Source organism: Sminthopsis crassicaudata, chromosome 1 (genome assembly GCF_048593235.1).
Source record: "Sminthopsis crassicaudata isolate SCR6 chromosome 1, ASM4859323v1, whole genome shotgun sequence".
Taxonomy (NCBI): Eukaryota; Metazoa; Chordata; class Mammalia; order Dasyuromorphia; family Dasyuridae; genus Sminthopsis; species Sminthopsis crassicaudata.
The window spans coordinates 130,775,711-130,802,397 of NC_133617.1; the positions used below are offsets into that span (position 1 = coordinate 130,775,711).

The following is a 26,687-nucleotide window of genomic DNA, read 5'->3' on the forward strand; positions in this document are numbered from 1 at the left end:
TTTTTTTCTCAGTTTTCAATCTACCTGATTTAAGTATCAGTACCATGTCTGTGTCATAAAAGGAGTTTGACAGGACTCCTTCATCCCCTATTTTTTTCAAATAGTTTATATAACATTGGGGCTAGTTATTCTTTAAATGTTTGGTAGAATTCACATGTAAATCCATCTGGTCCTGGGGATTTTTTCCCGGGGAGTTGATTAATAGCTTGTTCTATTTCTTTTTCTGAAATGGGACTATTTAAGCTTTTTACTTCTTCCTCTGTTAATCTAGGAAGCCTATATTTTTGGAGGTAGTCATCCATTTCACTTAAGTTATCAAATTTATTGTCATAAAGTTGGGCAAAGTAACTCATTATTTCTCTAATTTCCTCTTCATTGGTAGAAAGATCCCCCTTTTCATTTGTAAGACTAACAATTTGATTTTCCTCTTTCCTTTTTCTGATCAGATTTACCAAAGGTTTATCTATCTTATCATATTTACCAAAGGTTTATCTAAACCAACTCTTGGTTTTATTTATTAATTCAATAGTTTTTTTTTTACTTTTAATATTATTGATTTCTCCTTTTAATTTTAGTGTTTCCAGTTTGATTTTTGGTTGGGGGTTTTTAATTTGGTCTTTTTCTAGCTTTTTAAGTTGCAGGCCCAATTCATTGTTCTTCTCTTTTTCTATTTTATTCAAGTAAACCTCTAAAGATATAAAATTTCCCCTTATTACCGCTTTAGCTGCATCCCACAAATTTTGGTATGATGTCTCATCATTGTCATTATCTTGGGTGAAATTATTAATTGTTTCTATAATTTGCTCTTTCACCCAGTCATTCTTTAAGATGATATTATTCAGTTTCCAATTACTTTTTGGTCTATTTAGCCCTAACTTCCTATTGAATGTAGTTTTTATTGCATTGTGATCTGAGAAGAAGGCATTTACTATTTCTTCCTTCTTGCATTTAATTTTGAGATCTTTATGTCTTAATATATGGTCAATTTTTGTACAGGTTCCATGAACTGCTAAGAAGAAAGTATACTCCTTTCTATCACCATTCAGTTTTCTCCAAAGGTCTATCATACCTAGTTTTTCTAATGTTCTATTTACCTTTTTATTTTCTTTCTTATTTATTTTGTGGTTTGATTTGTCTAATTCTGAGAGTCCAAGGTTGAGATCTCCCACTATTATAGTTTTTCTGTCTATTTCTTCTTGCAACTCTCTTAACTTTTCCTTTAGAAAGTTAGATGCTATACCACTTGGTGCATATATGTTTAGTATAGATATGGCTTCATTATTTATGCTACCTTTTAGCAGGATATAGTTTCCTTCCTTATCTCTTTTATTTAGATCAACTTCTGCTTTTGCTTGATCTGAGATAAGGATGGCTACCCCTGTTTTTTGGCTTTACCTGAAGCATAATAGATTTTGCTCCAACCTTTTACCTTTATTCTGTATATATCTCCCTGCTTTAAGTGTGTTTCCTGTAAACAATATATTGTAGAGTTCTGACTTTTGATCCAGTCTGCTATCTGCTTCCGTTTAATGGGAGAGTTCATCCCATTCACATTTACAGTTAAAATTACTAATTCTATATTTCCTGCCATCATATTATCCCCTGATTATGTTTTTCCCCCTTCACCCCCTTCAATCCCTTCCCCAGTATTTAATTTATAGACCCCACTTGTGACACACAGCCCTCCCTTTTTAATATCCCTCCCCCCTCCTTTTTAGGCCCTTCCCCTTTCTTGTGCCCTTCCCTTATTCCCCTTTTCCTTTTCCCTTTTCCTCTCCCCCCTTTTAATGAGGTGAGAGAGGATTCTCTGAAAAACAAATATGTCAATTATTTACTCTTTGAGCCGACTCTGATGAGAGTAAGATTTACACAATGTTTCTCCCCCTCTCTAAATTCCCTCAGATGTGGTAGATTTTCTGTGCCTCTTCCTGGGATGTAGTTTCCCCTCTTTTTATCTCTCCTTCCCATTTTTCTGATACTATCCCCTTCCCTTTACTACTTCCCTTTTTTTTTATATTATATCCGTAAAATCAAATTATCCATGTGGACTTTCTGTATATCCACAACAGAGATACAGTTCTCAAGAGTTATTTTTACCTTTTTCTGCTTCTCTTTAGTCTTGTGCATGTAGATCAAATTTTTTTGTTTAAGTCTGGTTTTTTTTCTTAGAAACAAATGGAATTCCTCTGTTTCATCAAATGACCATCTTCTTCCATGGAAGAAAATGCTAAACTTAGCTGGGTAGTTTATTCTTGGTTGCAATCCTCCTTTTGCCTTTCGTAATATCAGGTTCCAGGCCCTTCGATCCTTTAATATGGAGGCAGCCAGATCTTGCGTGACCCTTATTGTGGCCCCTTGATATTTGAATTGTTTTTTCCTCCCTGCTTGCAATATTTTTCCCTTAGTATGATAGTTCTGCAGCTTAGCCACAATGTTCCATGGAGTTCTTTTTTTTAGGGTCTTTTTCAGAAGGTGTTCAATGAATTCTTTCAACATCTATTTTCCCTTCTGTTTCTATTATCTCTGGACAGTTCTCTTTGATGATTTCCTGTAAAATAGAATCTAGGCTCTTTTTTTGATCATAGTTTTTGGAAAGTCCAATGATCCTCAGATTATCTCTCCTAGAATTATTTTCCAGGTCTATAGATTTTCCCAGTAAGTATTTGATTTTATTCTCCAGCTTTTCATTTTTTTTGTTTTGTTTTGTTTGACTGATTCTTGATTTCTCAATGAATCATTCATTTCTATTTGTTCCGTCCTGATTTTTAATGAGTTATTTTCTTCATTCATATTTTTTTCTTCTTTTTGTATATGCCCAATTGAGTTTTTAAATGAGTTATTTTGCTCTGTTGAATTTTTTTCATTTCACTAATTTTTTTAGTGAGTTATTTTCTTTTTCCAATTCAAAAATCCTACTTTCTTGAGACTTTTTTATCTTTTCCAATTCAGAAATCCTACTTTCTTGAGAATTTTTTATCTTTTCCAATTCAGAAATCCTACTTTCCTGTGATTTTTTAACCTTTTCAAAATTCACAAATTTTGTTTCCCTGAATCTCCTGTGAATTCTTTATTTTTTCCAACTCAAATTTCAGGACGTTGTTATTCTCTATCATAGCTTCTCTTTCCTTTCCCCATTTTTCTTCAAACCCTCTTAACTTTTTAATAGTCTCTTCTAGGAGAGAGTTATGTGATGGTGGACAGGTATCATTCCCCTTTAGAGCATTATCTGCAGACTCTCTGCTGTTAGCTTCTTCGGGGTTGGATACCTGCTCTTGCTCTGTGTAGAAGGTGTCAATCATTCTTTTCAGCTTCTTACTCATTGTTAAAAATCTTTTGGGGTTTGCTCTTGGGGTAAGAAGTTTATTTATTTATTTTCCAGCTTCCTCCCAGACTGGGGGGCAGGGGGTGGTGGGTACAATGCAACAACCCTGTGCCTGAGGTAAGAGAGAGCTCTGGGAGAGAGTTCCCCTGCCCCCTCCCCAGAAATGCCTCAGAGGTGTTTAGCATGGCTGCACTGTGAGGAGTGCCCAGTGAAGGACCCTGCCGTGTGGCCTAGTGACTTCCCTGAGGTTTAAGGCTGAACAGTGAAAGCATCACAAACCCCAGCCAATGCCTCCCATGGGGCCGTGGATATCAGTAGCTGACGTGAAAAGCCAGCTGTTCAGGCTCTCAACTACCCTAAGGAATAACCCCGGGCAGCAGAAGGCGTCTGCACAGTCTACACGGCTGTGAGGAGATCTATTAGGTCACTTCCAGATTGGGGTGGATTTAGGATTTGACTTTATATTTTAAAGTATCTTGTCTGAACTGCTGTTTTATAAGCAGAGAAGAGCTTACAGCCTGTGTCAGATTCCTCTATCTCAGCTCACAGGCTTCTCTGATCCCAGAGTTCTCCCCAGCCCGATCGACACAGTGTGCTAGCACCTACCCTTGTCTGTGCTGTTTTTTTTTTTCCTCCCCTTGGAACCGACTTTAAAATTCCAGATTCTCTCCAGCTGGTAAGTTGTGCTTCTAATCCTTGTGGTTTTTATCAGTCCAGCATTATTTTTGAGGCTGACTTAACTAATTGCTAATGAGGGAAGAAGGGAGCTTACAAATTCGCGTGTATCTTCTCTGCCATCTTGGCTCCACCCCCCCATTAAAAATTTCTTAATTACACATAAAGACATTTTAAAAATAATCATTATTTTAAATTTTGAATTCCATATTCTCTTTCTCCTTCCCATGCTTTTCCTTGAGAAGTAAAGCATTTTCATTTTGATTTTACATATAAAATCACAACAAACATATTTCCATGTTAGCCACATTAAAAAAAATAAAATATGAACAAAATGAAAAGCAAATTATTAAAAAGCATTCTTTAATGTTCATTCAGAGTTTCTTAATTTTCTCTCTGAAGGTGAAGTATTTTTCATCCTGGATTCTTTGGAATTGTCTTGGATTATTATGAGAAGAATAGAAAAATATTTAAAAGTTGATCATTCTTACTATTACTGCATAGATTTTTTTTTGGTTTACTTCACTCTGCATCAGTTCCCATAAGTCTTCCCAGTTCTTTCTGAACCATCCTTTTTGTCATTTTTATATTCTAATAGTATTCCATCACAATCATATAATACAACTCATTCAGCCATTCCACAATTAATGGGCATCCTTTTAATTTCAATTTCTTGTCACCATAAAAAGAGCTATTATAAATATTTTTGTACAAACGGGTCCTTTCCCCTTTCTTTGATCTCTTTGGGATACACACCTAATAATGGTGTTGTTGAGTACACACAATTTTCTAACCCTTTGGGCATAATTCTAAATTCAGACTAGTTGGACTAGTTCACAACCTCATCAGCTAATATTATAGGTATGAGGTAGTACTTAAAAGTTGTCTAATTTGTATTTCTCTAATCACTAGTTATTTAAAGTATTTTTAAAATAAAGTGAAAAAAGCAAACATTTTAAATTCATAAAGGACTAGAACTGAAACAATTGCTAATTTTTTTAACTAAGAAAATTCAATCACTTGAAATGACCTACCAACAAAAGACTAGAAATTGCTTCTTTATTGCCAACCAAGAGAAATAAGCAATACTAGTTTAGAATATAAAGTTTTATGTAAATTCTATAAAGATTATGACTAGTATTGTCTTATAAAGTAAAACTATTGTCAAGAGAAACAGGCTCACAGAAAGCTTGAGCACAGCATTAAGGATGAATATGGAACAAGAATAAAGAGATAAAAAATTGTAGAGATACAGAAAGATTGATGTAACTCTTTTATCCATCAAGGACAGTGAAGCTGCCATATCTGAACTCTAAAATTAGTCACTCATATGTGCTATTAGAAAATTTCAGAGACTAATCCAACCATTCTAAAATTGCTATCAAAGGGCTATCAAACTGTGCATACCCTTTGATACAGCAGTGTTTCTGAATATCATAAAGACATCATAAAGGGATCTTTCCACCAATGAAGAGGAAATTAGAGAAATAATAAGGAGTTACTTTGCCCAACTTTATGCCAATAAATTTGATAACTTAAGTGAAATGGATGACTTTCTCCAAAAATATAGGCTCCCTAGATTAACAGAGGAGGAGATAAATTGCTTAAATAGTCCCATTTCAGAAAAAGAAATAGAACAAGCTATTAATCAACTCCCCAGGGAAAAATCCCCAGGGCCAGATGGATTCACATGTGAATTCTACCAAACATTTAAAGAACAATTAGCCCCAATGTTATATAAATTATTTGAAAAAATAGGGGATGAAGGAGTCCTACCAAACTCCTTTTATGACACAGACATGGTACTGATACCTAAACCTGGTAGATCGAAAACTGAGAAAGAAAATTATAGACCAATCTCCTTAATGAATATTGATGCTAAAATCTTAAATAAGATATTAGCAAAAAGACTTCAGAAAATCATCTCCAAGATAATACACTATGATCAAGTAGGATTTATTCCAGGAATGCAGGGCTGGTTTAATATTAGGAAAACTATTAATATAATTGACCATATTAATAATCAAATTAATAAGAACCATATGATCATCTCAATAGATGCAGAAAAAGCATTTGACAAAATCCAACATCCATTCCTACTAAAAACTCTTGAGAGTATAGGAATATATGGATTATTCCTTAGAATAATCAGGAGTATATATTTAAGACCGTCAGTAAGCATAATATGCAATAGAAATAAACTGCAACCTTTCCCAGTAAGATCAGGAGTGAAACAAGGTTGCCCACTATCACCATTACTATTCAATATAGTACTAGAAACGCTAGCCTCGGCAATAAGAGCCGAGAAAGAGATTCAAGGAATTAGAGTAGGAAATGAGGAAATTAAACTATCACTTTTTGCAGATGACATGATGGTATACTTAGAGAACCCCAAAGACTCTGCTAAAAAGCTACTAGAAATAATTCAAAATTTCAGCAAAGTGGCAGGATACAAAATAAATCCACATAAATCCTCGGCATTTTTATATATCACTAACAAAATGCAACAGCAAGAGATACAAAGAGAAATTCCATTCCAAACAAATGTTGAGAGTATAAAATATTTGGGAATCCATCTACCAAAGAAAAGTCAGGAATTATATGAGAAAAATTACAAAACACTTGCCACAAAAATAAAATCAGATTTAAATAATTGGAAAGACATTCAGTGCTCTTGGATAGGCCGAGCGAATATAATAAAGATGACAATACTCCCCAAACTAATCTATTTATTTAGTGCTATACCAATCAGACTCCCAAGAAACTATTTTAATGACCTAGAAAAAATAACAACAAAATTCATATGGAAGAATAAAAGGTCAAGAATTGCAAGGGAACTAATGAAAAAAAACTCAGAAGAAGGTGGTCTAAGTGTACCTGATCTAAAGCTATATTATATAGCAGCAGTCACCAAAACCATTTGGTATTGGCTAAGAAATAGACCGGTAGATCAGTGGAACAGATTAGATACAAAGGACAAAAAAGGGTACATCTATAGCAATCTAATCTTTGACAAACCCAAAGATTCCAACATTAGGGATAAAAATTCATTATTCGGAAAAAAACTGTTGGGAAAACTGGAAATTAGTATGGCAGAAATTAGATATGGATCCACACTTAACACCATATACCAAGATAAGATCAAAATGGGTCCATGATTTAGGCATAAAGAGGGAGATAATAAATAGATTAGAGGAACAGAGGATAATCTACCTCTCAGACTTGTGGAGGAGGAAGGAATTTATGACCAGAGGAGAACTAGAGATCATTATTGATCACAAAATAGAAGATTTTGATTACATCAAACTAAAAAGTTTCTGTACAAATAATACTAATGCAAACAAGATTAGAAGGGAAGTAACAAATTGGGAAAATATTTTTAAAAACAAAGGTTCTGACAAAGGTCTCATTTCCAAAATATATAGAGAACTGACCATAATTTATAAGAAACCGAACCATTCTCTAATTGATAAATGGTCAAAGGATATGAACAGACAATTCTCAGAGGAAGAAATTGAAACTATATCCACTCACATGAAAGAGTGTTCCAAATCACTACTGATCAGAGAAATGCAAATTAAGACCACTCTGAGATACCACTACACACCTGTCAGATTGGCTAAGATGACAGGAACAAATAATGATAAATGTTGGAGGGGATGTGGGGAAATTGGGACACTAATACATTGCTGGTGGAGTTGTGAAAGAATCCAGCCATTCTGGAGAGCAATTTGGAATTATGCCCAAAAAGTTATCAAACTGTGCATACCCTTTGACCCAGCAGCGCTACTACTGGGATTATATCCCAAAGAAATACTAAAGAGCGGAAAGAGACATATATGTGCCAAAATGTTTGTGGCAGCTCTTTTTGTTGTAGCTAGAAACTGGAAGATGAATGGTTGTCCATCAGTTGGAGAATGGTTGGGTAAATTGTGGTATATGAAGTTTATGGAATATTATTGCTCGGTAAGAAATGACCAGCAGGAGGAATATAGAGAGGCCTGGAGAGACTTAAATCAACTGATGCTGAGTGAAATGAGCAGAACCAGAAGATCACTGTACACTTCAACAACAATACTGTATGGGGATGTATTCTGATGGAAGTGGAAATCTTCAACATAAAGAAGATCCAACTCACTTCCAGTTGATCAATGATGGACAGGGGTAGCTGCACCCAGAGAAGAAACACTGGGAGGGGAATGAAAATTGTTAGCACTAATATCTGTCTGCCCAGGTTGCATGTACCTTCGGATTCTAATGTTTATTGTGCAACAAGAAAATGATATTCGCACACATGTATTGTACCTAGACTATATTGTAACACATGTAAAATGTATGGTATTGCCTGTCGTTGGGGGGAGGGAATAGAGGGAGGGGGGGTAATTTGGAAAAATGAATACAAGGGATAATATTATAAAATATATTTATATATAATAAAAAAAAAAGACATCATAAAGGAGAGAAAGGGAACCATATGTGCAAAAATGTTTGTAGCAATCTTGTGTGTAGTGACAAGAAACTGGAAATTGAGTGGATGTCCATCAGTTAGGGAATGGCTGAATAAGTTATGGTACATGGATATTAAGCTTTCTGTATAGGGCTGCTACATTGCCATAAAAGGAGAATTGTTTATTTCTTATGACTTTAAAATCTGGGGATCACTTCACTTTTTGGTTGATGTAAATCCTTTGAGGCATTTTTCCAGCACAGAGCAGTTTCATCAGAACTGAATCTCTATTCCTGTTTGTAGCTTTTTTTTCTCCAATTAGTTTCTCCTTATCCACCTTTTGATCAGCAGACCTTACCTCTCTCCCATTACTTTTACATTGCACATTAAAACTTGAGTATATCTCATGTTTAGGTCTTTACTAATGTAAATAAAAGGACCGCCAAGGCTTATGTTAAATATTCAATATGATAAGATCTACTAAGTGTAAGGAAGTCTTTATTTAAACAAATAAATAAATGATCCATACAATTTGCCTGTCTCTCCAATGAGTCTCAACTTCAGATATTACTAGCACCCCAGTGCTCTATATAATCCATTTGATTCATAGAGAGAAAAAGACAAGAGAGTAAACATTTTTCTAGCATCTACTATATGCCAAAAAACTTTTTTTTTACAAACCCTGCAGTCTTCAAAAGAAAAACAAATATGGGTTTCCTAAAAAGTGAAAAAAAAAATTATATAAGGGGTTGTGTGTGTGTGTGTGTGTGTGTGTGTGTATGTGCGTATAATGGTAAGAAACTGGAAAATAAGAGATGCCCATCAACCAGCGAATAGGTGAACAACATTTGGCATTGAATGGAAAACTATTTTGCTACATGAAATAACAAAAGGAATAGTTTTAAAAAAAACTTATGAATATTTCATGAATTGATACAGAGTTCAATTAACAGAAGCAGGAGGACCATTTATATTATAACATTTTAAAAGTGAACAAGTTTGAAAGACAAGAATTCTGATCAACTCAGTGATCAGCCATGATTATAGAGGATCAGTGATGGACAGTGGTACCCTTTTCCCTTAAACTGAAGGCAATGTAGATCAATGTGGGAATTTGTTTGGTCTGATTACATATATTTGTTATAAGGGTTTGCCTTCCCTACTCTTCCTCAGTGGATCAGAGGGAAAAAAATAAGTTGTTGATAATTTTTTAAATGTTTTTAATTATTCAAAATATATATGAAAAGAGTGAGGAGAGATTCAGGTAAAGATGCCACCAAAATGTACATGGCCCAATCACATAGAAACAAAAGGGATAACAGTTTGCATATTCTACTTTAGTTCACACAATGTCAAGAAAGCAAAAAAGGCTTCCAGTGAGACTTACATGAAATGAGCAGAACCAGGAGATCATTATACACTTTAACAACAATACTATATGATGACCAATTCTTATGGACTTGGCTCTCTTCAATTATGAGATGATCCAAATCAGTTCCAATTATTCATTAATGAAGAGAACCAGCTACACCCAGCAAAAGAACTATGGGAAATGAATATGGACCATAATATAGCATTTCCACTCTTTCTGTTATTGTATGTTTGCATTTTTTTGTTTTCCTTCTCAGATTATTTTCAACTTCTTTCCAAATCCGATTTTTCTTTTTTTTTTTTTTAATTTTTTTTTTATTTTTGTATTCATTTTTCCAAATTACCCCCCCTCCCTCTATTCCCTCCCCCCGATGACAGGCAATCCCATACATTTTACATGTGTTACAATATAGTCTAGGTACAATACATGTGTGTGAATATCATTTTCTTGTTGCACAATAAACATTAGAATCCGAAGGTACATGCAACCTGGGCAGACAGATATTAGTGCTAACAATTTACATTCACTTCCCAGTGTTTCTTCTCTGGGTGTAGCTACCTCTGTCCATCATTGATCAACTGGAAGTGAGTTGGATCTTCTTTATGTTGAAGATTTCCACTTCCATCAGAATACATCCTCATACAGTATTGTTGTTGAAGTGTACAGTGATCTTCTGGTTCTGCTCATTTCACTCAGCATCAGTTGATTTAAGTCTCTCCAGGCCTCTCTGTATTCCTCCTGCTGGTCATTTCTTACAGTGCAATAATATTCCATAACCTTCATATACCACAATTTACCCAACCATTCTCCAACTGATGGACATCCATTCATCTTCCAGTTTCTAGCTACTACAAAAAGAGCTGCCACAAACATTTTGGCACATATATGACTCTTTCCACTCTTTAGTATTTCTTTGGGATATAATCCCAGTAGTAGCGCTGCTGGGTCAAAGGGTATGCACAGTTTGATAACTTTTTGGGCATAATTCCAGATTGCTCTCCAGAATGGCTGGATTCTTTCGCAACTCCACCAGCAATGTATTAGTGTCCCAATTTCCCCACATCCCCTCCAACATTTATCATTATTTGTTCCTGTCATCTTAGCCAATCTGACAGGTGTGTAGTGGTATCTCAGAGTGGTCTTAATTTGCATTTCTCTGATCAGTAGTGATTTGGAACACTCTTTCATGTGAGTGGATATAGTTTCAATTTCTTCCTCTGAGAATTGTCTGTTCATATCCTTTGACCATTTATCAATTGGAGAATGGTTCGGTTTCTTATAAATTAGGGTCAGTTCTCTATATATTTTGGAAATGAGACCTTTGTCAGAACCTTTGTTTTTAAAAATATTTTCCCAATTTGTTACTTCCCTTCTAATCTTGTTTGCATTAGTATTATTTGTACAGAAACTTTTTAGTTTGATGTAATCAAAATCTTCTATTTTGTGATCAATAATGATCTCTAGTTCTCCTCTGGTCATAAATTCCTTCCTCCTCCACAAGTCTGAGAGGTAGATTATCCTCTGTTCCTCTAATCTATTTATTATCTCCCTCTTTATGCCTAAATCATGGATCCATTTTGATCTTATCTTGGTATATGGTGTTAAGTGTGGATCCATATCTAATTTCTGCCATACTAATTTCCAGTTTTCCCAACAGTTTTTTCCGAATAATGAATTTTTATCCCTAATGTTGGAATCTTTGGGTTTGTCAAAGATTAGATTGCTATAGATGTACCCTTTTTTGTCCTTTGTATCTAATCTGTTCCACTGATCTACCGGTCTATTTCTTAGCCAATACCAAATGGTTTTGGTGACTGCTGCTATATAATATAGCTTTAGATCAGGTACACTTAGACCACCTTCCTCTGAGTTTTTTTTTCATTAGTTCCCTTGCAATTCTCGACCTTTTATTCTTCCATATGAATTTTGTTGTTATTTTTTCTAGGCCATTGAAATAGTTTCTTGGGAGTCTGATTGGTATAGCACTAAATAAATAGATTAGTTTGGGGAGTATTGTCATCTTTATTATATTCGCTCGGCCTATCCAAGAGCACTGAATGTCTTTCCAATTATTTAAATCTGATTTTATTTTTGTGGCAAGTGTTTTGTAATTTTTCTCATATAATTCCTGACTTTTCTTTGGTAGATGGATTCCCAACTATTTTATACTCTCAACATTTGTTTGGAATGGAATTTCTCTTTGTATCTCTTGCTGTTGCATTTTGTTAGTGATATATAAAAATGCCGAGGATTTATGTGGATTTATTTTGTATCCTGCCACTTTGCTGAAATTTTGAATTATTTCTAGTAGCTTTTTAGCAGAGTCTTTGGGGTTCTCTAAGTATACCATCATGTCATCTGCAAAAAGTGATAGTTTAATTTCCTCATTTCCTACTCTAATTCCTTGAATCTCTTTCTCGGCTCTTATTGCCGAGGCTAGCGTTTCTAGTACTATATTGAATAGTAATGGTGATAGTGGGCAACCTTGTTTCACTCCTGATCTTACTGGGAAAGGTTGCAGTTTATTTCTATTGCATATTATGCTTACTGACGGTCTTAAATATATACTCCTGATTATTCTAAGGAATAATCCATTTATTCCTATACTCTCAAGAGTTTTTAGTAGGAATGGATGTTGGATTTTGTCAAATGCTTTTTCTGCATCTATTGAGATGATCATATGGTTCTTATTAATTTGATTATTAATATGGTCAATTATATTAATAGTTTTCCTAATATTAAACCAGCCCTGCATTCCTGGAATAAATCCTACTTGATCATAGTGTATTATCTTGGAGATGATTTTCTGAAGTCTTTTTGCTAATATCTTATTTAAGATTTTAGCATCAATATTCATTAAGGAGATTGGTCTATAATTTTCTTTCTCAGTTTTCGATCTACCTGGTTTAGGTATCAGTACCATGTCTGTGTCATAAAAGGAGTTTGGTAGGACTCCTTCATCCCCTATTTTTTCAAATAATTTATATAACATTGGGGCTAATTGTTCTTTAAATGTTTGGTAGAATTCACATGTGAATCCATCCAAATCCGATTTTTCTTGTGCAGCAAGATAACTGTATAAATATGTATACATATATTGTATTTAACATATACTTAATATATTTAACATGTATTGGACTACTTACCATTTGGGGAGGGATTGGGGGGAAGGAGGAGAAAACTTGGAATAGAAGGTTTTGCAAGGGTCAATGTTGAAAAATTATCCATGCATATGCTTTGTAAATAAAAAGCTACAATAAAAAAGAAATATTAAAAAATCATAAATAATAAATTAAAAACTTAAGTTAAATTTTTTTTAAAAGGCTTCCAGCAAACTGGATAGGACTGTAGAGGATTGGACGCGGGGGAATGTACAAGAATTACATAATTAGTTAAAAATATCTATTAAACATTTACTATATAATCAGGAATTATGCTTGGCAATGTAAGAATACAGCACTGGGGATACAAGAATGGGACAGTGGTACATTAGAAATCCAACATAATGAAGTTTTCTGCTCACTAGCAAACACCTAAAGTATACTAGCTGTCAGGAATCTAATCTTATTTCAAAATTTGTAACAGTCCTAATTGATAAATGATCAAAAGGTATGATCTGTGCTCAAAGAACTACATTCATGCATATTCTTTGACCTAACAACACTGCTACTAGGCATAAGTACCACAAGAGATTAAAAAAAAAAGGAAATTACCTATATGTACAAAAATATTTATAGCAACTCTCTTCTCAGGGTAAAAAATTAGAAATTGAAGGGATGCCCATCAATTGGAGAATGGCTCAATAAAGTATGGTATGTATTTGTGATGGAATATTATTGTTCCATGAGAAATGATGAGCAAGATGTTCTCAGGAAAAAAAAAAAAACCCACAGGAAAGTCCTCCACAAAACCAAGCAAAGTGAAATGTACTGTATACAAAGTATTACTAATGTTCTGGGAATACTAGCAGTAAATGATTTTGTTATTCTCAACAATGCAGTGATCCATGCCTACTCTGAAGGACTTAAGATGAAAAATCCAATCATATCCAGAGAAGGAATTGATTATATTTGAATATAGATTCCTCTTCTCTCTCTCTCTTTTTCTCTTCCTTTCCCTCTCCCTTTCCCCCCCCTTTCTTTCTCTTTTCTTTTCTTATTTGTATCCTCAGTGTTCTGATAATCCACCAAAGTCTATCTGTTCTGTCAAGAGTAGCTATTAACATCATCTTTAGTATTTATCTAAAATTATGTTCCTGAAAAATTCTGGTTAGAGCAAACACACCTTATAATGTAAGTGATATATTTCTAAAAGAAATATAAAAGGCAAGATTCATAGTCTGGATTTTACAATATGTTTTTCTTTAATATGAAGAGACCACTGGCTCAAGTAGTAGGATAAAGCAATAGGAAATAATTTGCACTTAGTTTGTCTCAGACAGCAGGAGAAAGTATTTCTGACTTTTCAGAGGCCTCTTATTTTGGGCACAATCCACTTCATGTGAAAAGTGTCCCCTAAAGGTGATGAAAGACTTATGTTATAGGGAAAAAAAACACTTTTATGAAAGCACTTCAATCAATAAATTTTTGTAATTTCCTTTCTTCATAATCTGATATCTAATCTTTTGTTTCCTCTTTAGAATCCTCATGAAGTTCTAAATGTCACTTTTGAATTCAGAATGTTGAGAATGAAGAAAGAGAAATATGGATGACATCTATAAATATCTATATCTATAAATAATATCTGGGTAAAAATAAGAGAAAATATTGACAGAAATCAAGAGTTAAGGCAAAACAATGATAGTAAAAACTAATATTTTGTTAATAATCATAATTTATAAGATGTTTTCATCTTTGCTGTCATTCAAAGTCAAGGGTTCCAGAAGTGACAATGAATGAGAGAAAGCAGAGCTTATCATTTCTGATTTTGTTTCTGTTTTCTTTGTTTTTAAAATTTTTTTTCTTCTGAATTTAACCAACAAAATGATTTCACTTTCATTTATATGGCAGAATATAAGAAGATTGTATACGGAATTGTAAAGTCTGGGCTACCTCCCTGGAGGCCTTAGAATCAGCCAGAGTCAGGATAAGCAAAAGTCTTTGGTCTTTAGGGGGAGAAGTGAAGGAGATGGACAAAACTGTCAGGAGTTTTGCCAAGGATCCTTCCTTGATTCTAGCCTCCAAAATCTCCACGAATCTCCACACTTTTCTCTTCCTTGTCCTGAGGCCAAGTGATGTTCTCTTGCCTCTCTCACTGCACCCCTTTAATCTTTACCTTCAATTCTCTTAACCCCAAGCATTGAGCTAGCATCAACTGTGAGAAGAGAAATTCCAAACATATGCTAATAGAGTTATTGTCCAATAGGTAATTAGCCTTAAGTGCTCAGCTGTCTGATTCAAACACACCTTTTAAAAATTTCAGCCCTTTACATAGAATTATGAAATTCTTTTTCATATGAATTGTTTTATTAAAAAAATGCATTCTAAGTTACTTCCCAAAGTTTCCTGCTTGCCAGTTATTCCTTCTGAACTCTCTACTACTCCCTTCTAAACATTTTAAAACTACTTCAAGGAACTTCTTTTTTATGTATAACTATTTCTGATTACCTCCGTTCCATTCCTCTTCCCATTAAAAACAAAAGAGAGAAAACCCCTTGAAGCAAATACAATCAAATAAAATTATTCCATATCACAACAATATTGAAAAATGCATGTCTTTTTCTTTATCTGACTCTACCATCTCTGCTTTATTCCAGCATCCTCTATATGATTGTGACTGATCATTGCAATATTCAGTTCTTAAATCTTTCCCAGTTATTTTGTTTCACAAATGTTGATAGTCTTATATAAGTTATAATTCCCTCTTCTCACTTCACTCTGCATTATTTTATACTACCTATTTTCTTAAATCACAAATAATTTCTTCTGATGCAGTAATATTCCATTACATTCATTTATCCCAATTATTTTTAACTATTTCCTTAGAATCTACCTTTTTTCTCTCCCAAACCCAATTAACTGATCTGGAAGATAGGTTCAGGATATATAATTTTAAAATTATTTGCATTTCTCTTATCAACAGTTATTTGGAGCATTTTTTCATATAACTATAGATGGCTTTAATTTCATCATCTGAAAATCATCTGTTCATATGCTTTGACCATTTATCAGTTGGGGAATGACTTGTAGCCTTATAAATTTGACACAGTTCTTTATACATTTTAACAAAGTCGCAGAATATACAATAAACCCACACTAATTGCCAGCATTCCTACATATTATTGACAAAGTTCCTCAGCAAGAAATAGAAAGAGAAATTCCATTTTAAATTACTGTAGATGAAATAAAATACTTGGGGGTCTACCTGCCAAGGCAAAACCAAGACCTGTAGGAACATAATTACAAAACACCTCTCACACAACTAAAGTCAGATCTAAACAACTGGAAAAATATCAATTGCTTATAGGTAGGCTGAACTAATATAATACAAATGACAATTCTGCCTAAATTGATCTATTTCTTCAGTGCAATCAATACCAGTCAAGCTGCCAAAAAAATATTTTATAGTACTAGAAAAATAATAACATTTCATCTAGAAGAAGAAAAGTTCAAAAATATTAAGAGAATTAATGAAAAAATTACCCAAAAAGTGACTTAGCAGTATCAAATGTAAAACTATATTATAGAAAAGCAGTCATCAAAACCATTTGTCATTGGCTAAGAAATAGAGTGGTGGTGGATCACTGGAATAGATAAGACACACATGACAGCAATTTAGTATTTGATAGATCCCCAAACTCCAGCTTCTGGAATAAGAACTCATTATTCCACAAAAATTGTTAAGAAAACTGGAAAATAATGTCAGAAACTCAGCATAGACCTACATCTCACATGCCACACCAAAATAAGGTCAAAAATGGATACTTGATTTGGGCATAAAGGATGATAGCATAAACAAATTAGGAGAACAATTTACCTAATTTGCCTTTCAGATCTTTGGAGAAGGGAGGAACTTATGACCAAAGAGAGAGAAGAACTAGAGAACATTATGAAAGACAAAATGGAGAACTTTGATTATATTAAGTTAAAAAGGTTTTACACAAACAAAACCAATAGAAACAAGATTAAAGGAGAAGTACGAAGCTGGGGAAAAATCTTTGCAACCAATATTTCTTATAAAGCTGTAATTTCTAAAAAAACAAAAAACAACAAAAAAAAACAAAAATCATATTGGTCTACCTGAAAGTCAGGATCAAAAAAAGAGACTGGACATCATCCTTAAAAAATTATCAAGGAAAACTGTCCTGATATTCTAGAACCAGAAGGTAAAATAGAAATTAAAAGATTCCACTAATCACCTCCTGGAAAAGATCCCAAAATAAAAACTCCCAGGAATATTGTAGACAAATTATGGCACTCCCAGGCCTAGGAGAAAATATTGCAGGCATCCAGAAAGAAATTCAAATAGAGTGGAGTAACAATCAGAATAACACAAAATTTAGCAGCTTCTATATTAAAGGATTGGAGGGCTAAAATATGTTATTCTGGAGCAACAGAGCTAGGATTGTAATCAAAAATCACCTACCCAGCAAAAATGATGAAAAGACTGGAGCTGAATGGAAAATTTGATTTTCAAATACAGGACTCTAGAAAAGCATAAGGAAGTAATCAGGAAAATGATATCATAAGTGACTTAATAGGGTTTATCTATTTACATTCCTACATGGGAGAATGATACTTGTAAATCATTAGAACACTCATTATTATGGCAGATAGGAGTATATATACACAGAAGGCATAGGTGTGAGTTGAATATGAAGGGATAATATCTTTTTTTTATGATGCAAATAAGAGGTGAGAGAGCAATGAACTGGGGAAAAGGGAAAGAGAGAAGTGGAATGGTGCAAATTATCTGCCATAAAAAAAGAGGCAAGAAAAAACTTTTTTTAGTGAAGAAGAAGGAGATGGAGAGGGTAAGTGAGTGAAGCTTACTCTCATCAGAATTGACCATAGGAAATAACATACATACTCAATAGGGGTATAAAATTCTGTCTTACTCTGCGGGAAAATAGGAGGGGATTGAGATATGGAAAAGGAGGGAGGAAAAAAGAGAGAATATATTGGGGGAGGGAGTGGTCAGTAGCAAAATACTTTTGAGGAAGGACAAGGTAAAAGGAGAGAGAGAATGTGGGGGGTAGGGAGGAATACAATTAGCAATAGTAATTATAAAAATTTTTTGAATCAAGTTTCTTTGATGGAATATTCTTGTTATCTGCAAAATGAGGAACAGGATGCTCTCAGGAAAAAACAACAACAATAACAACAATCCGGAAAATCCTCCACAAATGAAGTGAAATATACTATATACAAAGTAATAACAATGTTCTGGGATGACCAGCTGCAAATAACTTTGTTATTCTCAGTAGTACAATCATCCACAATTACACTGAAGGACTCATCAGAGGGGCTATGGTCTGAGAAGATGGCTTCCGGAGTTAAGAAGTGGTGGCAAGAAAGGTGAAGTGATTGCTTCCCTTAGTGATGTCTGTGGGTATCAGTCAGGAAGCAGGGTTGCTACTAGGGGTAGACATGATAGTATGCCATACAATTAAAAGTTTATAAATGTAAATGATCATTATTTGACTGGATAAGAATGTTTTGGTAATTCTGTTATTCTGGAGAGTCAGTATAACTACTATAACCCCAGCATTGAGCTAATAAGAAAACAGGTTCACTTCTAGAGATGATATCTAAAAGGGCCATTTCTCTCTGTGTGTATCATTGACTTTACTTGGAATTACTCTAAGAAAGTTTTCAAGTATACACATAACGTGGCTAGTTCTAACTTTTGACAAAAGTCAGTAAAAACTTCTGTTCCTATATAAGTATACAAAGCAGCAAATGTATAAGGGGTAATAGCTCTTATTTTACCCTTACGAAAATGTTAGAGGTGAAAAAGGAGTTACAATAACCCATTAAAAAGTATTGGCTTCACCACCCCTCTAGAATGGAACTGAACTTGTTTGCTATTAGGTCAGCATCCTGGCTTCTAGTGAAATCCTTTTTTCACACAGGGTCATACAGTCTTTTCAGCACTCATATCACTGTTTAGTTCAGATTTCCCCTAGAAAATAAACATACTTTAAAGACTACTAAAGAAAAATAATCTCTTTCCCATGAAACCTACAGTAATAGACCAGCTTTCTTTTCCAACTAGAACACTATTAAAAATATATATATAGATTATCCTTTTTCCTCTTTGAATGGCTTTGCTCTTTGACAGAAAGATGGAACAGTTAGTTGCACATGAATTATCTTTTTTTTCTATAGTCTAAAAAATCTAACCCTAGAATTAATGGACTTTTGACAAATCTGCTTCCACCACATGTTTCTGAAGACAGTCTCTCACTATCCCAATTATTAATATCTCCTGAGCTGAAGAAGTCCACTATCAGATCTGTAGTCTTAATCTGTGCTCAGACAAGGAAACAAAAACACAAAATGATCAGGAATATCTTGAGATTCAAACTTTTCCCTCAAATCATCTGGGAAAACATATGCAGATTCACACCTTTACCACTAACTATTCCTTGGGGAAAGAGAACTGAACAGAGACGTCATTCTTTCCTGGTTCTCCTCCAACTTATCATATTGTTCCTTCTCTGTCTCCTTTGTTGGATTGTCATTCGAATCATACCAATTTATCACAGATATCACACAAGGCTCTACCCTGAGCCCTCTTCTCTTTCTTCTCTTTATTACCTCACCTGATTATCTCTTGTGTGACCTAGGTTTTAATTGTCATCTCTATACTGAATATTCTCAGTTCTACTTATTCTACTCCAATCTCTCAATTGACCAACCATCTATCAGATCCAGAAGCCTTTCATACATCTTGAACTGCATGTCTGGTAGACATCTTAAACTCACCATATCCAAAACAGAACTGATCATATTCCTTTTTAAAGCCCTTTCCTCCCTTCTACTTTCCCTTTTACTGTAACACTATTCTTCAGTCCTTCAGGCTCATAACCTATGTGTCATCCTTAACTTATTACATCTCCCATTTTCCACATTCAATCTATTGCCAAAGCTTATGCAACCTCTCTAGAATATGTCTCCTTCTCTCCTCTAACATTACCATCACTCTGGTGTACTCCCTAATTGCCTTCATGCCTGGACTATTGCAATGGTGGTCTTGCTAGCGGTGCCTCAATTTTCTCTGGAATCTAATCTCTCCTCCATTCATCATCCAAAGTGATTTTCTTAAAACACAAGTTTAGCCATATCAGTTGTCCCCTAATATCCACTCAGTTAAACTCCAGTGGTTTCCTTTTGCCTTCAGGAGCAAATATAAAATACTCTGGCATTCAAACTCCTTCATAACTTAGCCCTCTCCTACCTTTCCAGTCTTTTTTTACATCTCATTCCCCACCATGTACTTTTGATCCAATGACACTGGTCCATTTTCTGTTCAATAAACAAAATAGCTATCACTTAGCTCTGGGAATTTTCTTTGGCTGACCCTTATATCTAAAATATTCTCTCCTCATCTCTGCCTATTGGCTTCTCTCATTTCTCTTGTGTCCTAAGTGAAACTTATTTTATACAGGAAGTCTCTCTTTTAATTTGCTTTTTATTTATTTAATATATAACTTGTTTGTATATTGCCTCTCCCATTATATTATAAGTTCTCAAGAGATTGTATGACAGGAACTATCTTTTGCTTCTTTTTGCAAGCTCAGTATTTAGCACAGTATTTGGCATATAGTAAGTGCTTAATAAATATTTTTTGACTGAGTCAACTCATACCAGAAAAAATTCCTAGAATGACATACTAGATAAGTTGTCATCCACTTTTGCCTGAAAATGGAGAACTTATTACTTACTAATGCTCATTTCACTTTAGCATAGCTCTAATTGTTGAGTTATTGTTCCTTACATCAAATGCAAATTTGCCTCTTTGCCCCTTCTATTTGCTACTTCTAGTTTTTATCCTTGAGGCCAGAATGAACAAATCTAATCCATTTTCTAGTTGATCCTTTCAAATATTAAAGAAAGATAACAGTTTGAGTTTTCTCTTAATTCTGCCAGTCTGTCTTAGAATAATATAAATTCTCTTAGTTGCTCTCCTACGAACACTTCCTAGATTATTAATATTTCTAACTTGGAGAAGAAATAGAAGCAGTGTCTGATTTTATATTTGTAGACTCAAAGATCCTATAGGTGACATCTGCAGTTGTGAAATTTAAAAATGCTTGCTCCTTAGAAGAAGGAAAGCTATGGCAAATCTGGATAGCATCTAAAAACAGAAACATCACCTTGCCAGAAAAGGTCTGTATAGGCAAACCTGTGATCTTTCCAGTAACAATGTATAACTATAGGAGTTGGACTATAAGGAAAGTTGAGTGCCACAAAATTGATACTTTTGAATTGCAGTTCTGGAGAAGACTTTTGAGAGTTCCTGGAAGAGCAAGAAGATCAAATCAGTTGATACTGAAAGAAAATAATTCAACTATTCACTGAAACCTCAAATATTGCAAGGGAAGACTAAATACTTTGACCATATATTGAGAAGACAGAAATCACTGGAATAAACCCCACTATTGGAAAGATTGAAGACAAAAGAGAAAGGGACAATAGAAGATGAGATGGATAGATGGTGTCAGAGAAGCAACTAAAATGAATTTGGACAGACTTTGGGAGATAAGAAAGGATAGAAGAGCATAGCATGCCATGGTTCATAAGGTAACAAAAAATTGTGCATGACTGAATAACTGAAGAACAATCTGGAAGTCTCAGGACTGAATACAATATTCCAGATTTTGTGTGAGTTGGGTTATACTCATATCCTTTGTCCTATGAGCTATCCCCATCTTTATTCAGTCCAGAATTTCTTTAGTTTCTTCTGGATGCCCTATTACTCTTAAGATATACTGAGTTTAAAAAAAAAAGAAAAATGATGTGATTTCACTTGCATTAGGAAGTACCAGAGAAGATTTTTCTCTACTAAGGCAAAATAGCACATGTTCTGCTTTTTATAGGCTTAGAGAATTGTCTGGTGCACACTGAAAAGTTAAGCCACATGCCCAGAGTCATGCAACTACTGTGTTAAATATACAGATTTTCTTCTCTTAGAGACCATCTCACTGTATTCAATGCTATGCTCCTTTTTTCTTGGGTTCACCATCTACCAAAACCTTAAGAGCTTTCTCATACAAATTGCTATCTAGACATACTCCACTCCCATCTTATATTTGTGAAGATGATTTCATTAATATGAGAAAAAAATTAATAAAGATAATCAAGGGTTTTGATTGGAAGGCAAATTATGGGATTTCAGTAACAGAATCACAGAATTTGAGAGTAAGAAGAGGCCATCTTGTTCAATCCATATACAAATAGAATTTGTCACTACACTCTTGTTCAAAGGAAAAAGAAACCAATGGAAGTCTTGAGGTAGAAACTCATTTTAAGAAACAAGAAAATCGCCCCCACCCCGCTTGTCCAGGGTCATGCTGACTGCACTTATGGCATCCTTTCCCACAGGTCACCCTTTTCCCTGGCCTCGCCATGTCTTATGTGATAGAATGTGAGCATCCGACAATGCGTGTTCCTCTATCATATGCTGACCTTGGCAAAGCTGCCAGAGATATTTTCAACAAAGGATTTGGTTTTGGTTTGGTGAAACTGGATGTGAAAACAAAGTCTTGCAGTGGAATGGAATTCACATCTTCAGGTGCCTCTAATACAGACACTGGTAAAGTTTCTGGGATTTTGGAGACCAAATATAAATGGTGTGAGTATGGTCTGACTTTCACAGAAAAATGGAACACTGATAACACTTTGGGAACCAAAATCACAATTGAAGACCAGATTTGCCAAGGTTTGAAGCTGACATTTGTTTGATACTACCTTCTCACCAAACACAGGAAAGAAAAGTGGTAAAATAAAGTCTGCTTACAAACGGGAATGTATAAACCTTGGCTGTGACATTGATTTTGATTTTGCTGGGTCAGCCGTTTTTGGTTATGAAGGCTGGCTTGCTGGCTACCAGATGACCTTTGATAGTGCCAAGTCAAGGTTAACAAGGAATAATTTTGCAGTGGGTTATAGGACTGGAGACTTGCAACTGCACACTAATGTCAATGATGGAACAGAATTTGGAGGTTCAATTTATCAGAAAGTATATGAAGATCTTGATACTTCTGTAAACTTAGCTTGGACATCAGGCACCAACTGAACTTGTTTTGGAATTGTAGCCAAATACCAATTGGATGAAACTGCTTCTATTTCTGCAAAAGTCAACAATTCTAATTTAATTGGTGTAGGTTATACTCAGACCCTGAGGCCTGGGGTGAAGCTTATGCTGTCTGCCCTGATGCATGGGAAGAGCGTCAATGCTGGAGGTCACAAACGTGGGCTTGCCTTGGACTTGGAGGCTTAGTACAATCAAAGAAACCTGTGGGGAAGGGATAGCTAGCAGAAGATTTGGCATTAAAATATATTTCCAATGTGACTAGCAGGCTTTTTTTTTTTTCTTTTCTTCTAAGAGGGATGATCTAAGCAATATTTAGACAGTTAGTTGTTGGTTTATAGTTAAATTGGTTATCTATCTAGTTACCAATGCTGCAGTAGTACAGTCACCTATACATTATTTAAATGTATTTAACTGTTAAATGGCGCTACCCACCAATAATGAAATAGACCTTTATGAAAACTGTGCAATTGTGTGCTTGTTTGTTTTTATGTTCCTTTTAACAAATTTGATATTACCATTGGATGAGATGGATCCATGGCTGTTTTGAGATGAGGTACAAAAATTTTGTTACTTCACCATCATTAGAAATACTTTTGGTATCCCAAAACAATACAAATTATGAATAAAACAAATATGTATAAAAAAGAAACAAGAAAATCTATCTTTGCTGTTTAATGCTAGGCAAGTTACTTTAACTCTCTAATTACCAATTTTCTCATTTCTTCTTGTTCTTGTTTGTCCTTCATTTTCAAAGAGAACTATGGCATCAGGAAAGTAATTCTATGACTTGCAAATTAATTGTATTTAAATGGGGGAGGAGGTGATGTGCAAAATCGACAGGTTCATCTTCTCCAGAGTTATCTGGGTCCAGTAGCAAAATATATATTAGGATGACTGTAAATGCCATAGATAGCAGATAGCCTGGCTGCTATGAGAGACTGATCTTTTTTTAAGATCTCAGTTAGATCAAAACAATATCTATTCAGTTATTAAGACTAGGTAAGAAATGAAGCAAAGAATATTTTTGTCAGAAACCCTGAAGGTCTTGCCCTCCCATATTGCTTTACAAAATTAGATACTAAAAAGGATGTAACATTTCAACTGAGGCTTGAAGGCAGCTAGGACTTCCAAGATGTAGCGGTATAGAGGGAGAGCATTCTCTGGCATGGAGAACATCCTGATTAGGCAGAGAGGCAGGAGGTAGAATATTATATATGGGAATCATGAAGCAGGCTGATTTGAATAGAATGGGAGGTATGGATATCTATCATTTATATAACTCTTTAAAGTTGGCAAAGTGATTTACAAGTATTATTCTCACAACATTTGATACTCAGAACAACTCTAGAAGGTATTATTATTTTATCATCATCATCATCATCATTATTATTATTATCCTATTTTACAGAGGAGAAAACATTTATTTGCTTGTTCAAAAGAGTCCTATAACGTACCTGAAAAAGAAGGAGGCTGGGAAATCAAGCTGACTTAATTCTCCTCTTTTTTAAAGAATATCAAAATTCAGGTTTGAGGAATTTAGTTCTGGGGGAATCTGAGGGTAGAGGAGAGGAAGGATTTGTTTTTTAAAAAACTTCCAAATCATCAATCAAGTACTTATTAAATACCTGCTATATGGTAATAATGATAAACTTTTATATTAATATTTATTCTTATGAAAACACACACATGTGTTGTATACATAATATATCTATAACATGTACACATATGCATATGTGCACGCACACACGCACACTCTTCTAAACCAGCCTTGTACACAAAGGTTTAGCTTCAATATCATTGTGGAACTATTGAAGACAATAGACTCTTCAAGTAAGTGAGCCAAAATATTGTGGCTGCCAAAAATCAGATGTCCTGATGTAGCTCCAAAATAAGTCTGCCATTATTTAGGTTTTCTCTTGGAATCTATCAAGTCCCTTTTACTCACCATCCATTTTAAACAAAAATAATTTTAAATTAATAATTTTAAACAAAAAGAGAGGATTCAAGAAAGCTTTATTCATAAATCAATTCTAGGTGAAACTAAATAATTCATCTCTGGTATGTCCCATGTCATTTCTACATTTCACTCTATTTCCAGGATCCACCTAAGGTAATCCTCTCAGACCCAAAACTGTCTAACCCCCAACTTATTCAAGCCATTTTAAAAATCTCTTTTTCTATACATATCCGCCACCAGCTAAGACATTCTTTCCCTTCTCTCATATATGTAAGAAGTGCCATTCTGGAGAAAATGCCTCTACTTTTGTTAACTAGAAAGAGATGATAATTCCAGACCAATAAAGAAGAAAAAGGTAATAGCACAACAAAACTTTAGGACAAACATTTTGGGGAAAAGGTAAGAGTTCTATTGCAATATTTCTCAAATGACACAGTCATCCACATTTTCCACTGTTTTCAAGTAATAACAGAGCTGGTTCCTTCTACAAAGTCCCCCTCCACAGCACTTTTGGCCTCATTTTAAGTTCTATCAGAATTAACATTTGCATTATTTGTGTGTGTGTGTGTATGTGTGTCCCTAAATTTGCATATAGTTTCTTTTGATTATTTTTCTTTCCACTTTCATGTATGTATATTCCATATCTGTGATAAGATTGTTAGCTAGACTCACAGTCATATTTAATTTCCTTTGTACTTTTCAAAACAATAGTAAATATTTAATACAAGTTTGGTGAGTATGTGAGAGAAGAAAAGAAAAAGAAAAGAAGGAAGAAAGGAAGGAAGGAAGGAAGGAAGGAAGGAAGGAAGGAAGGAAGGAAGGAAGGAAGGAAGGAAGGAAGGAAGGAAGGAAGGAAGGAAGGAAGGAAGGAAGGGAGGGAGGGAGGGAGGGAGGGAGGGAGGGAGGGAGGGAGGGAAGGGAGGGAGGGAGGGAGGGAGGGAGGGAGGGAGGAAGGAAGGAAGGAAGGAAGGAAGGAAGGAAGGAAGGAAGGAAGGAAGGAAGGAAGGAAGGAAGGAAGGAAGGAAGGAAGGAAGGAAGGAAGGAAGGAAGGAAGGAAGGAAGGAAGGGAAGGAAGGAAGGGAGGGAGGGAGGGAGGGAGGGAGGGAGGGAAGGAGGGAGGGAACAGAGGGACAAAGGAAGAAGGGAGATAAAGAGAGACAGAGACAGAAAGAGAGAGAGACAGAGAAAAACAGAGAGCAAGAAGAAAAAGGAAGAGAGAATAATAAAAACATAGAGTTCTCACATTACAAATGAAAAGATGTGGGGTGAAGGATTAAATATTTAGCCAAAAATCTTAAGTGATTTTTAATTATCACCCAGTTTAATTTCCTTTGCCTTTACTACTAATGTAGTAGAGCTTCTCACAAGTTAGCTGTGATAGGAAAATAGTAGATTTCTCAAATTAAACAAACTTTTCCATAATTAAATATTATAGTCCATTGTTCGGATAACAAATTGAAATAATTTCCACCATCTCATATTCTTAGCAGATAATGTCACTGGACTAGAATGATGTGACCACATGATAATAGGCTCTTGGTGCCAAAGACAAGTTATATACTGTTTATTTTTGAAGCAGTTCATTACACTGACTTTGTTTTTTCCATTACTGAGTGATTGATGCAGCTTTAAAGGTGACCAACAAAAATTTCAT

At 34.7% G+C, this 26,687-nt stretch overlaps 1 pseudogene; it reads left to right on the forward strand.

Moving 5' to 3' along the window:
• The first annotated feature begins 22,375 nt into the window (after positions 1-22,375).
• On the forward strand, positions 22,376-23,351 carry LOC141552931 (non-selective voltage-gated ion channel VDAC2-like; annotated as a pseudogene).
• Positions 23,352-26,687: the final 3,336 nt, after the last annotated feature.